At 39.4% G+C, this 12,173-nt stretch overlaps 1 long non-coding RNA gene across 1 annotated transcript; it reads left to right on the forward strand.

The window, feature by feature from the left end:
- Window positions 1–317: 317 nt before the first annotated feature.
- LOC135423496 (uncharacterized) lies at window positions 318–11,795 on the forward strand. Its single transcript, XR_010434826.1, has 3 exons — window positions 318–426; window positions 5,167–5,334; window positions 9,415–11,795. It is a non-coding gene; the product is annotated as an uncharacterized LOC135423496 (long non-coding RNA).
- Window positions 11,796–12,173: the final 378 nt, after the last annotated feature.

The following is a 12,173-nucleotide window of genomic DNA, read 5'->3' on the forward strand; positions in this document are numbered from 1 at the left end:
TTTTTTCATTTTCTCAAAGATAAAAGAAAAAAAAAAAAAGAGGAAGCTGACTCTGGTTTTGTTTTTGTGACCTGAGAAAGAACTTCAAAAAGAAGCAGCTTCCTGAAATTTTTCTCATAGACCTTAAAACAAAAATAACAAAACACACTTCAGAGTAAAAAAAAAACCAACAAAAACTCCCCAACCCACAAGTGTGCATGAGTATGTATAATATGGAAAAAGAATTAAGTATGCTCTCCAAGGTCATGTTAAAAGCGGAAGTCAATAAAAACTAGTTAAATATGGGTTCACCTTTGCTTTTTTTTTGTCTGCAGATCCCACCTCTGGTTACACATACAACTCATGGAGTAGAAATTATATGTAGTGGGTGTTCATGTGGAAAATCTGTATGGCCAAAGCATCCTGACAAACCACAGTTCCTGCTGGGTGAGTATGTCTTGAGGGAATGAGGGATCCAAAACTCCTCATGCAGGTGAGTGTAAATCTCTTCCTCCCTTCATGGTTTTACCTTTGCTGTTGGTTTTAATTCCCAATTAAAACCATTCACTGGAATGAAATTAAAGTCTCAAGGTGCTGCCACATGGTTCATTAACCCCAGGGGTTTTGATGGACTCTCTCCTTGCTGTGGTTTCTATGGTTAGCTCTGTTCATTGGAGTGATCCCGAACCTGCTGCCAGTCTTACCTGCATCCACGGCATAAAGGGAAGGTGCAGCCCGTGTCAGTTTGCAGAGGGAGCAATATCTCATGGCTTCTGAGTCATGCTCTAAAGTCCAAAGGGGCTTTTCTTGCATCCCTTTCTCCTGTTCCAAGCAATTTTCCAAAGCAAGAACTCTGGGAACATTAAACTTTAGATTTTTATTTGCTTTTTCAGTAGAGTAATGCATTGGAAGTGTTTCTGCATTATGTAATTACATATGTTAGTTGGTTTTTTTTTTAAAAAAAAAAAGCTAGAAAATAGAACCCTGGGCACTGTGAATTTATCCCTTAAAAAATAGTACAGCCCATAAAAAGGAGATGGGATGATGATTTGTTAAAATTAGTCTCCCCCTGAGCTTCTGGCAAAGGATTGCAAAATGTAATTTATGCAGCTGCCTTTCTAATCCATCAGGCTTCAATAATGTAGTAAAAATATATTTGTAATGTAGATACACATGGCTGAGGTTGAGTACCTCTGTTGAATTTTCCAAAGGAAAAAAAAAAATCCCCTTTTCTTCAGCAAGCTATGAAGGTCACCTTAAGCATCAAGTACAAAACAGGTATTTCAGTTTGATCAACCGAGCCTTTGGGGAAAAGCTTTTGTCTTGAAGAGCCAACAGAAAACGGTCACAAGCACCTTGAATGTCTACTGAAGACAAACCCCAAATCTGGCCTGGGATGCTGGAGTGTTGTTGCCTGCAGTCAGCTGGCCTCATGTCTTTGCTATTGTAAGCTGTAAAACACAAACATCTGGCCTGCATAGGTAGACGTGGAGCAGAGCTTCTGCCAGGACTGCTCTATGGTTTGTGGGATTGTGCCTGACCTAGCGAGGAGATGTATTACCTCACTGTGCTGGCAGCCAGGTACCATCAAAAATTACAAACTTCAACCCATATAAGGCTTTTAGCAATTCACAAAAATGGCTTTGTGTCCTGCCCTGAATGGTTGAAATTGCTTCAGTGCACTTTACCTCTTACAAGGCATAAATCCCTGATAGTTGGTGCCAGGTTGCACTGCCAGATTCCATGGCTGGTAGAGGGAGGGACCCCTTCAGCACTCCTCTGGCCTCCCCTTAGTACAGTCTCACAGGCTCAGCTGCTCCTTGATTTGCTCACCTGCGGTGAGTCCACATGGTTGCCCAGAGCCCCTGCCTGATAACATGACAGCCACTACCAGGGCAGCTTGCCCACATCATTGCAGGTTTGGGGCCATCTGAGGATGGACAGCATAGCTCTGCAGAAAGCCCTTCCTATGGGGTAGGTTTGCCATATGTGGTTGCTAGCAGCCTCTTCACATGCCAAATAAAATTCCTCAGCAGAAGAAAACAGTGGACCAGATATTTATCCAGATACACAGAACTCTATCAGCCTCATAGAGGGCTTGTGGTGTGAAGATTGTGAGGTGTTTCTGTTAGCTGAAAAAAGAGACAAACTTGTACTCTGTGCAAGATTTCTGTTTTTGGAGGGTAATCATTCATTTATTTTAAAAATATTTAGCTTAGCCCCATGTTTTGCTTTCTGGAAATGGCTCAGCAATCTAAGCATTACCCATGCAAACCTCCACAGAAGAAAAACTTGCAAACTACGAAGGCTCAAGGCTTTGCTCTGCACAGAGTAATTTGTGTTTGTGCTACTGAAGTCAGTAACACTACACACTTTCACATCTGCTGAGCATATTGTCCACAAGTATTTGCAATAATCTGGCAATGGTATTTATTTCATAGAACAAGATTTTTTTTACTTCTCTTCGTATCATCCAAGATACAGACTTCGAGAACTGTTTCACATTCTCTGTGTCTTAGTCCATGCTCACGTGAGAGCTGTCTGTGAATGTGACCAGAGAATTGGGCTTCTGGCCAATAAAGCTAATATTTTATAAAAGGACATATCAGGCAATGTAAACTGCCCTCACAAGGAAAGTTTACATGTCTGAAATGTCTAATGCTTTTTTAAACTTCTGCCTCCCCACGTACTGCCAACTTTCTCCAAGAGAATTAAACTTCCTAAGACATCCTTTCCGACTGTAGATTATTCTTACATATCTAGCCAGCAGACAGACTGTGGCTGGCCTGTCTTAAATGGATATATCAGGTAATTATTAGTCTCTGTAAATAACTCACAATCAGTGAAAAAAATTTTGGTTTAATTGTATGCATGACAAATGAATACATTAAACTTTAATCTGCAGTTTCATTAAACAAATGAATACATTAAACTCTCCTCTGCAGTTCCATAAGCAGCAGAGGAGCTAACTTTGAATACATTATGAATTATTCTAAATCCTCTAATCCTGGAGTGAAGAACTCCATTTTCCTTTACTTCTCATATCCCACTCTTTCTAGACCTGAACAAAACACCACACCCCAAGGTGATCATGACTGTGCTCCGCTGGGAAGCAGTACTAAAAGAGTATGCTAGATTTGCTTAATTCCACCTACATTCACTGCCATTCTCAGATATAATTTTTCTCCTCCTTTGGCTCACACTACCTCTCCACTGGGGACTGGGGAGTTCCTTTAGAAATTAGCCCATGCTGCAGTTGCCAGAGAAATGCTCTTTCTCTCTAGATTCATGGTTTGCTATTTTTTTACCATGTGGTAATATGTGCATGCCTGGGGACTCACTAAAGCCTGAGGCCTCTCACTGTAAGTTTCTCTGCTCCTGTCACAGATGCACAGAGTTTAAGTGCTGGCTATATGTCTTTTACTCTCATGCAACCTCCAGTGACATACTGACTTTCACCTCAATCTCATCTCGTTTAGGTGAGGGTTTTTTTCCTGCAACATCTCTGTGGCTAAAGTCACTGTTCAGTTTGCTCTGAAAAGCTGCTCCAATTCCCACAATACTTTTGAAAGCTAAAACCCAGTGCCATGACGGAGCTAAAAAACAAAGGCTCGTGTTGTAGCCAGAAACATAACAGTCAACTCACAGAAGCAGCTTCACAAAAGACAGATGCCTCTGGGAGGAGGACTATGTGTTTGTTACTATACATGCGAATAGGCCTATGCCTGTGATGCTTTTCTTTGTGTCACTTTTTCTCATTGTATTTTCAAGAACTTACAATACTCTTATTCTTAGCATTAGTGGCATATTTCTAAGACTTTGGTATACAGTATTTCATCAGGTGATAATCCCAGATGTGTTGTCCTGCAGGTTAATACTCCTTACCTATGCGAACTTATCAGTTTTTTAAAATGTCATTTAAACAATATTGACACTGTTTTCCATAAAACAGTTTAATTGTAATTCTCTGGTTATGAAGTAATATCTTTCAAATCACAGTTGTCACAAACTTAACAATCAAATTGTGATCCAATGTGTGACATTATGCTCTGCTGGTTTGTCGTAGGTATTAAATACAGAGTTTACATACGAGATCATTCTTTAAAGAGATCTGGATAGTGACAAGAGTAGTGCAGAAACACTATCCATAGTCAACATCAACAAAGACTGCCAAGCAAAACCTATTTGTTTGCATATACTGGTGTGTGTAATTTCACAGTTTTCACTATACTTTTTCTTTTTTAAACAAGGTTTTAAACAATGGGTTTTTTAAAGGAAGTTTTCTAATATTAAAAGCAGACAGTAATGGAGTGTCTATGGTATTTCTTTACTTGTTGACAATTCGGTGTTCTCTTGCTCACACCGAGTTTTGCATCACGCAGAACTTGGTCTAACTGCAGGCTGCCACCAGAAGAAGCAGTCCTGCTCCTCCTCCAGTTCCTGTTGTGCGCAGCCTGGTTACGGTAAACAGCTGCTAAATGTCTGGTCAAGGCAGGAATTGGTTCAGTGCACAGATCCAACATCAGGCTAAGTCCCCACAACAGCAACTGTCTCTGTGGGAAATGAGCAAGTTGGATTGATGGAGCTGGACTGATGTATGGGAGGACAGCAGATGCTGCAGCCCTAAAGGAGGTTGGGGAAGGAGCTGGCCTTCTCCCCTCGGTGGCTGCCCACCATTACAGCACATCAACTTTCATGCACAGCTGTGCTCTATTTTCTTCCTCCTATAGAAATGGTTCCCATTTTCAAGGTTTTCTCATCCTCTGCACTATAAAGCCTCTAAATGGAATATATGCTCCAGTACGTTTTCAACCTAAGAACAGATATTCCATTACTATAGGCAATTGCAAACTTTTTTTTCCCTCAAGACTTTATTTCCCCTTAAAAGCAGCATGCCTGAAGTTTTACCCATCTGTATTCCACGAGTCAACTTTCTTTGCAAAATCTTTGGTTTATATTCTGATGTCACATTAATCAATGTAGTTATGTCCTGTTTGTAATAATCATCTCATCTAGATCCAACATAATATTCCAATCAGTGGAACTATCTAAGCTCTTGAATTCTGATATTTTTTCCTTTCCTTAGCTGAAATTTCCTTTCTATGGAATATATATACTTTGGACTGGTTTTGGGTATAGTCTTTTCCTTTTCACAGACTGATGTAAAAATTTCTGCTTTTCCTGCAGACAGAGAAGTTTTTCCCAACAGCTGGACACTCTGCATTGCTCCCATGTGTGCTCCTTACCTCCTGCAAGGTTGGGCTGTTCACAGACTTTGTAGAATAAGGACACTCAATTGCCTGTGCTACTTGCTGTCTGAGGGTCTTCCCACCAAGATCTGATGGGATCTAATAGGTACAATGTATACATCTAATTAATCTCTATGTTTCTTATAAGTTTAAATCTAGCAAGTCTTTAAAAAATTTTGGATTTCTGACCCCCAGTTAAAACAGTGATGTGGCTAAAAGACTTTGTAAGCAATCCAGAGGAAAGTGTTTGACTGCACAACTGACATCCTTTGATTCTCTGTAAAGTTATAGCTACTAAATGTCTCTCTAATGTCTAAGAGACAGAAAAAATACAAAACTATGCTAATTTATGCTTTTTTTTGGTGTGTGGTTCTGGGGTGTTTTGTTTTGGGGTGGATTTTTTTTTGGAACTCTGTGCCTTGTCGTGAAAAGACTATGTCACTGCACAAAAGACATTGAGGTGCTGGAGTGTGTTCAGAGAAGGGCAACAAAGCTGGTGAAGTCATATGAAGAAAAGGAAGCTCAGGGGGGCCCTTATCACTCTCTACAACTACATGAAAGGAGACTGTAGCAAGGTAGGGTTTGGTTTCTTTTCTCAAGGATAAGGGATAAGACAAGAGGAAATGGCCTCATGTTGTGCCAGGGGATGTTTAGATTGGATATTGGGAAAAATTCTTCACTGAAAAAGTTGTCAAGTGTTGGAATGGACTACCCAGGGAAGCGAGTGGAGTCGCCATCCCTGGAGATATTTAAAAGACATATAGATGTGGCACTTGGGGACATGGGTTAGTGGTGGACTTGGAAGTGTTGGCTTTATGGTTGAACTCAACGATCACAGAATCTCAGGATGGGTTAGGTTGGAAGGGGCCACAGTGGTCATCTGGTCCAACCTCTCTGGTCAAGCAGGGTCATCCTAGAGCACATGGCACAGGATTGCATCCAGACAGTTCTTGAATATCTCTAGTGAAGGAGACTCCAGAAACTCTGGGCAATCTATTCCAGTGCTTGGTCACCCACACAATAAAGAAATTCTTCATGATATTCAGGTGGAACTTCCAGAAACATCAGTTTCTACTTGTTGCCTCTTGTCCTATTGATCGGTCTTTTCCAACCTAAGTGTTTCTATGATTTCATTTGTTACATTTCTGGAAAGTTCAGGACACAGAGGAGTTTATGTTCCCAAGGTTAGGTGCCAGCTAACGAGAAGTAAGCACCAGAACTTACGACTTAGAGGGGTTGTTGATACAACTAAGAAGCATTAGAAGAAAGTGCCTGAAATGGAAAGAAAGCAGAGCATGTCTGCCTTCGAAGGGTCCAAGTCAAAGCTCTGTATGGCTAACTAAACTTGTCCTTCTAGACTGCTGCATTTCAGCCCAAGCTTTAAATTAGGCTGCATAGCCTTACAACTTCTAAAATAACCTGGTAGCTCTGCTACTGATTTGTGGAGGCAAAAAGCTAAAATTTGGCTTATGTTTACCTCTAAACTTGCAGCCATGTGATTATCTTTCTAGGAATGGCTGTCACAGCTTTTCTTAAGAACCAAATAGAAATGAAGCAAAGATTTCATCGTTCAGCTCTCTGTACCAGCACTCACACGGCTGATGCCCATGTCTATCACTATACATTATGACTTTAAAAAGTGACTTGAAACTAATAAAAATAGGGATAGTTTCCATAAAGTGGTGCTCTCTTGCTTTTCCACTGAACAAACCCAAAAATACTTTGGCTCATGTTAGATAACACAGTGAAAGAGAAAATGCTTTTTCTTTGATCCATAGAGTTTGGATTGCAATGTAAACCAGATGGGAAAATCCCAGCAGAGATTTTTCCCTTCTTTTGACCATTGAGAGCCATCACTCCAATCACATGAGCTCAGAGAGCCCTTGAACAGCTATAGCATATTTACAAAATGAGCTGGATGGAGAATTTTATTGTTTGAACACGGTGGCTGTATGGAAATAATTTAACGATATACCTATCATATTGTCTAAGGAAAGACTGAATTGTATAAAAGACCTTTCAGTCTAACATGGATCTGAGACAGAGTGACTGGGGCCAGGAAATCAGGAAATTTGTGGAACTCGTAGTTTGATATTCTTTATTTTTAGTTGTCCTAAACACTATGGGCAGCCCAGCGCTTCAATGTCTGCCGTACTTCATAATTTTGTCTAACCCTACTGCAAACAATTGAATTAAATACGTATTAACTTGATCTCAGTTTTACCAAGTCAGTTTCAAAAGAACATTAAAAAATTGCAAACTGAAGTGGAAGAATTCTGAAATACAATCAGCTTGTAACAGGCTATTCATCAGATACACATGTTCCACCTTTAGGTTTTATATGCTGAATATATTTCATACAGATACATATTTGCTGCGGAAAAAATACTGTTAGGGAAGCAAAAACATACTGTTATGTAAACAGGCTATGTAAATACTTTAATCACTTAATGAGCATTCTTTGAAATGTCTCTGTTTAAGACTGATGTACACTAGCATTTACTTTACACTTTCATAGCACTTTGGTTATTTAGGTACACTTTACTACACCAATGCTAAATTCTGTAGTAGCGTTCTCATGGTCAGTTTTCAATCAACAATGAAAAGCAAAGTCTCACGTTGCTTTGGTTGTGCCCAGGATCTCCCTCTTCCACCACACCCCTTCCACCTCATCAGACACCACCATTCTACAGAACGGCACATCACAAGACCCACAAGGAAAGTTTAAGAAAGATAATTTTATGGAAAACTTTTATATAAGGGGGTACTTGCTCCAAAGCTGTTGACACCTGGTTTGTCTCTGCTGTAGCTGTCTTAGCCACACCTGTAATTTTCTGATTGAAGATTCAGCAGTAATGACATTGGCTCCATTTCAGTGGCAGGTACATCTTTCTCTTGGCCTCCATAGAGATCAGCAAAGACACGAAAGCCTCCAAAGGTAGAGAGACTATAGTCTTATGCTGCTGCAACTCCACTGTTTTTAACAGCTTTAGTGCCATACTGGCATGAGCCAGCATTGGAAAAGAATCAGGTCCAGACACAATCCTGTATAGTGAAAATACTTCAATCAAGCATTTTCTGTGGTAGGGCTGTTCGTTGGCAGCACGTAGACTTCAGATCTTGGAGTGGTGATCACAGGCAGGCAGATGTGTTGCATTATAGAAACTGCCGTGCTTGGCACTTCAGGGTGGCATCTATTGTCTTTGCAGGAAGAAAGAAATGTTTACTTTGATAAAGCTTTCTGATTCGCGTTCTGCAGAAAGCTTGTTCACCTGGATCGACTGCTGCGTGCTTGGGTGTTAAACTTGTCAGTGCAGGGAGAGCTGCATTCCCTCATACAAGCACATTAGATAACTCATCTGCCTTTAAAGCGATCTTGGCATTTATTTTGGAGACTCATTTGATTACATGAATACGGATGTTCTTAATGCTGCCATTCTTAGCTCTTCAAAGTTCTTGTCAGTGTGTAGATTACAGAATTTGACCTTTTTCATTAGGAAATGAAAATTGCCCTGCCTGGATCCTAATAGATATTTAAGAAATCAGTCTGTGTCTCAGTAGACCCTGTTCTGCTTAAGTAGATGCAAACGACCCTCTAGCAAGTGGCTTAGTGATCCAGTACAGCCAACATTTGCATACCTATTTTGGGCTAAGTTGCTGTGTCGTGACTGCTCTTGAACTTGCAAGCAAGTTACTGTTTTAAAGATGCTGTAGAGGAATGTAGGACTTTGTTCTTAAATTGTGCCAGCCAACTGGTTTATTAGCTTGAGCAAACACTTTAGCAACTTGTTCAGTTATTTGGAAGCCAAACACTGGAGACTGAAATAGAGAAATTTTCCAGAGAAAACCATGGATAAAGTTTCAGAGAGAACTTTAGGTTCATATTTATTATTGAAATTATGAGTGATACCCCAACTCACTGAAAGAGAAGGCAACTACATTGTTCATGTGTATTCTTGGTAAGACAAAGTTAGGTCTGAACAATAAGAAAGGATTCAGAATAAGGATAGTTTCGATTTTGGTCACTGTTTCTGCAGTTGTTACCATGAGGCTGAATTACAAATTGGGAAGTGCTTTGCCCAGCTGTTTAAATGAAAAAAAAGTTAGAATTGCCAGTAGTTTTTCCATGCTGGGATTATACAAAATCTCAGTTTGTAAGTTTATTTTTTTCTCTTGCAAAATCCAGGTATTCCCAGGTTTGCTATGAAGAAAACCAAGTAGCAGTCCAATTGCACCAAAAGAACAACTTCAAGTAGTGCAACTGGACTGTCAAAGAGGATAAAGAGAGGGGACAAATGTTCAGCATGATCAAAACATGTGAGGTTTCTCATGCTCTTTCACCTTTTTTCTTTTTCTGAAAATGTTTCATTCTGTGGTTCCCCCATTCTTCTTGTTCAGACCTGTGTAATTTAAACACTGATGCAGACCATGTTTGGTACTCAGCATGGTTACAAACATCATGATCAAACAGTGGTTTTGAAGTTTGTCAAAAAGCCTTTGGCGGCTTTTTTCCTTAGCTTTACAAAGTTGTAGTCCATGACAACTCATTGGAGACTGAGGTTTTTGCCCAAGTCCCAGACGATATTACAGTTCCACCCAGGGAAGCTTTGAGATTGGTTACCTCATCTTTTCTACTTTCTTTCTGTTAACACCAACTCCCTTAAGATGCTGTTGATTTCTTACCCTTCCCATTGCTGCAGTTTCTGGGCACCAAATTCAATGGACGATTATGGGAGAACAGTATAATGAGGAGTACTGGTCACTGCAAGTGCCTCTCCATTGCATTTTTGTTTGCCCAGTCGTTCAGGTGAGGATAAAGGCATTAGAGTATGGAAAAGAGACATGGATTCTGCTTCCATCTGTCACCAAAACATCACATGGTTTTGGGGAAATCACCCCACTCTCTTCCCTGCCCTCTTACTGCTTACAAAATGGGAGTGCTGGGCTCCATTTTCCTTTGGGGGTATGTTGAAAACCACAGACATTGGTTTCTCTATGAGAGCCCTGGATGAACAGATTGTCTGCTTTGCACTGTGGAATGTGATGGTCTTAAATAGTTCTGCTTATTAAGAAAAAATGAAAAGAAGAAAGAAAGGTAAAGGGAGGTCACACTTCACAGCAACCTTCTCCACTGAAGTGTCTGTTCTCCAAGGTTTACTTCCAGCACACTGCAGCTACTTATAGAAAAGATCCTGCTGGTGTAATTTGAAAATCTGCTTTTGAAACAACTGTAATATATGATGTTAATATGTGGGTAGCTCTAACCAGTCTCAGAGTATTTATATACTCCCAAAGTGGGTGTGCTTTTGACTAGTTATAATGTACTTATGGAATGAATTTGTCATCCAAGAAGATATGTTTGTGAGAGTGGTGCTTGAAATGACTATCTTCCAAGTCATGATTCAAATTATGGTCCTTTGCCACAAAGAATTTCTGTTGTCCCTTTCCTCCCTGACTCATTCCCTGCTGAAACTTGAGTTCACCACCGAGTTGGTCTGTAAGACCCCTGTCAAGGATAGGATATACAAGTGCATTAAGTACTTTATAAAGCAGCTCAATTTCACGAACAAGTTCTCATAAAGTAGTTCAGGCAAAAACAGTGTGTAGAATAATGTTAGCAAATGTGAAGATTGTAAAGTTCAAAGTTAGGTTTCCAAAAGTGGTTGGAGGATGGGATTAGGCTATGGTTCTGTTGAATAATTCTTCCTCTTAGTAAAGTCCTAGAAGAAATAGAGGTGGATTTGAGGGATCCCTTTTTTTATTTTAAGATCCATTTGTTGTTTTGCTGCAGCTTAAACCGTGAAAAAACACTTATGCCACCAATACTTTAAATACATTGTTCATAGTGATAAATAGTAATGTTTTTTTCATATTTCATCACATCTCTTTTGTTGCGTACATGGCCTTTTTTATTTTTTAAGCAACTACAATAGACAGCTTTTATGTTTCCCTATATTCTTTGGTTCCCAGATTACCACACCAGTTTGCCAAGCATTCAAAAAAACAATCACTGCTTAAGCATTCAGTGTATTTTATACCTGCTTCAGTTTCTCTTGGTATTCTTTTCTCCTTTCTCAGTTTTGAAGTAAATTATTTTTTTTTCTATTTTCTTTTTTTCTTTTTTTTTTTTTCTTTTCTTTTTTCATCCCTAATATGCATTTTATGACTTTGTCCTTTCTTTTGGCAAGTTAGCAGTAGCTGGATTTTAAAACACTTTTGCTTGAGTGTTAATTGTCCTTCACAAATCAGCCAAGGTCTCTGGCTTTTGAATTAATGCAATCTGCAGAAACAAGCACAGGGCCAGGAGTAAAAATCAAAGCAAAATTCCCTTGACATGATAATTGTCTAATATACAAGCAGGTGTAATATTTTGAGCATAAGTCAGTGGTGTGGCCTATTAGATATTGATTCAAGTGGAGGCTTAAAATGTGTAAAGATTCAAATCTTTCTTGAAAAAAATCAAATTTTTCTTTGTTGTTCAAATACCTGCATCTCAAGCATATCTTGGTTTATGCTTTTGCTTATTTGTAGCATAATTACAACATAAAGGCCCAGTCTTGGAGCTGGATTGTAGTGATTTTGGTTCTGGTCAAATACAGACCAAGAAGCCTTCTTGCTTCAAAAACTTTAAAATCTAGTCTTTTTAAAAGTAGTATAATGAATTACTGGGGAGAGGGTGTCTAATAAAGTATAGTGCAAGTGGTGAATAAACAACAGAAATGCACCTGTAGTGAGTGCTGAGAGGCAAGAAAATCACATATGACAGAATGTCCCAGCCCTTGTGTACAAGGGCTATCACTCTAGGCAATTCCTTTGAAGTCAGTGCAATTCATAAGTAAAGGTCTGCATATCTGGGTGTTAAGCAGCACAATTTTCTCAGCAGACCTCTTCCTGATAAAAAATATCCCAGTTTTGAAAACAAATCTTTTGGAATAACATTTTATC

Source organism: Pseudopipra pipra, chromosome 1, assembly GCF_036250125.1.
Source record: "Pseudopipra pipra isolate bDixPip1 chromosome 1, bDixPip1.hap1, whole genome shotgun sequence".
Classification (NCBI taxonomy): domain Eukaryota; kingdom Metazoa; phylum Chordata; class Aves; order Passeriformes; family Pipridae; genus Pseudopipra; species Pseudopipra pipra.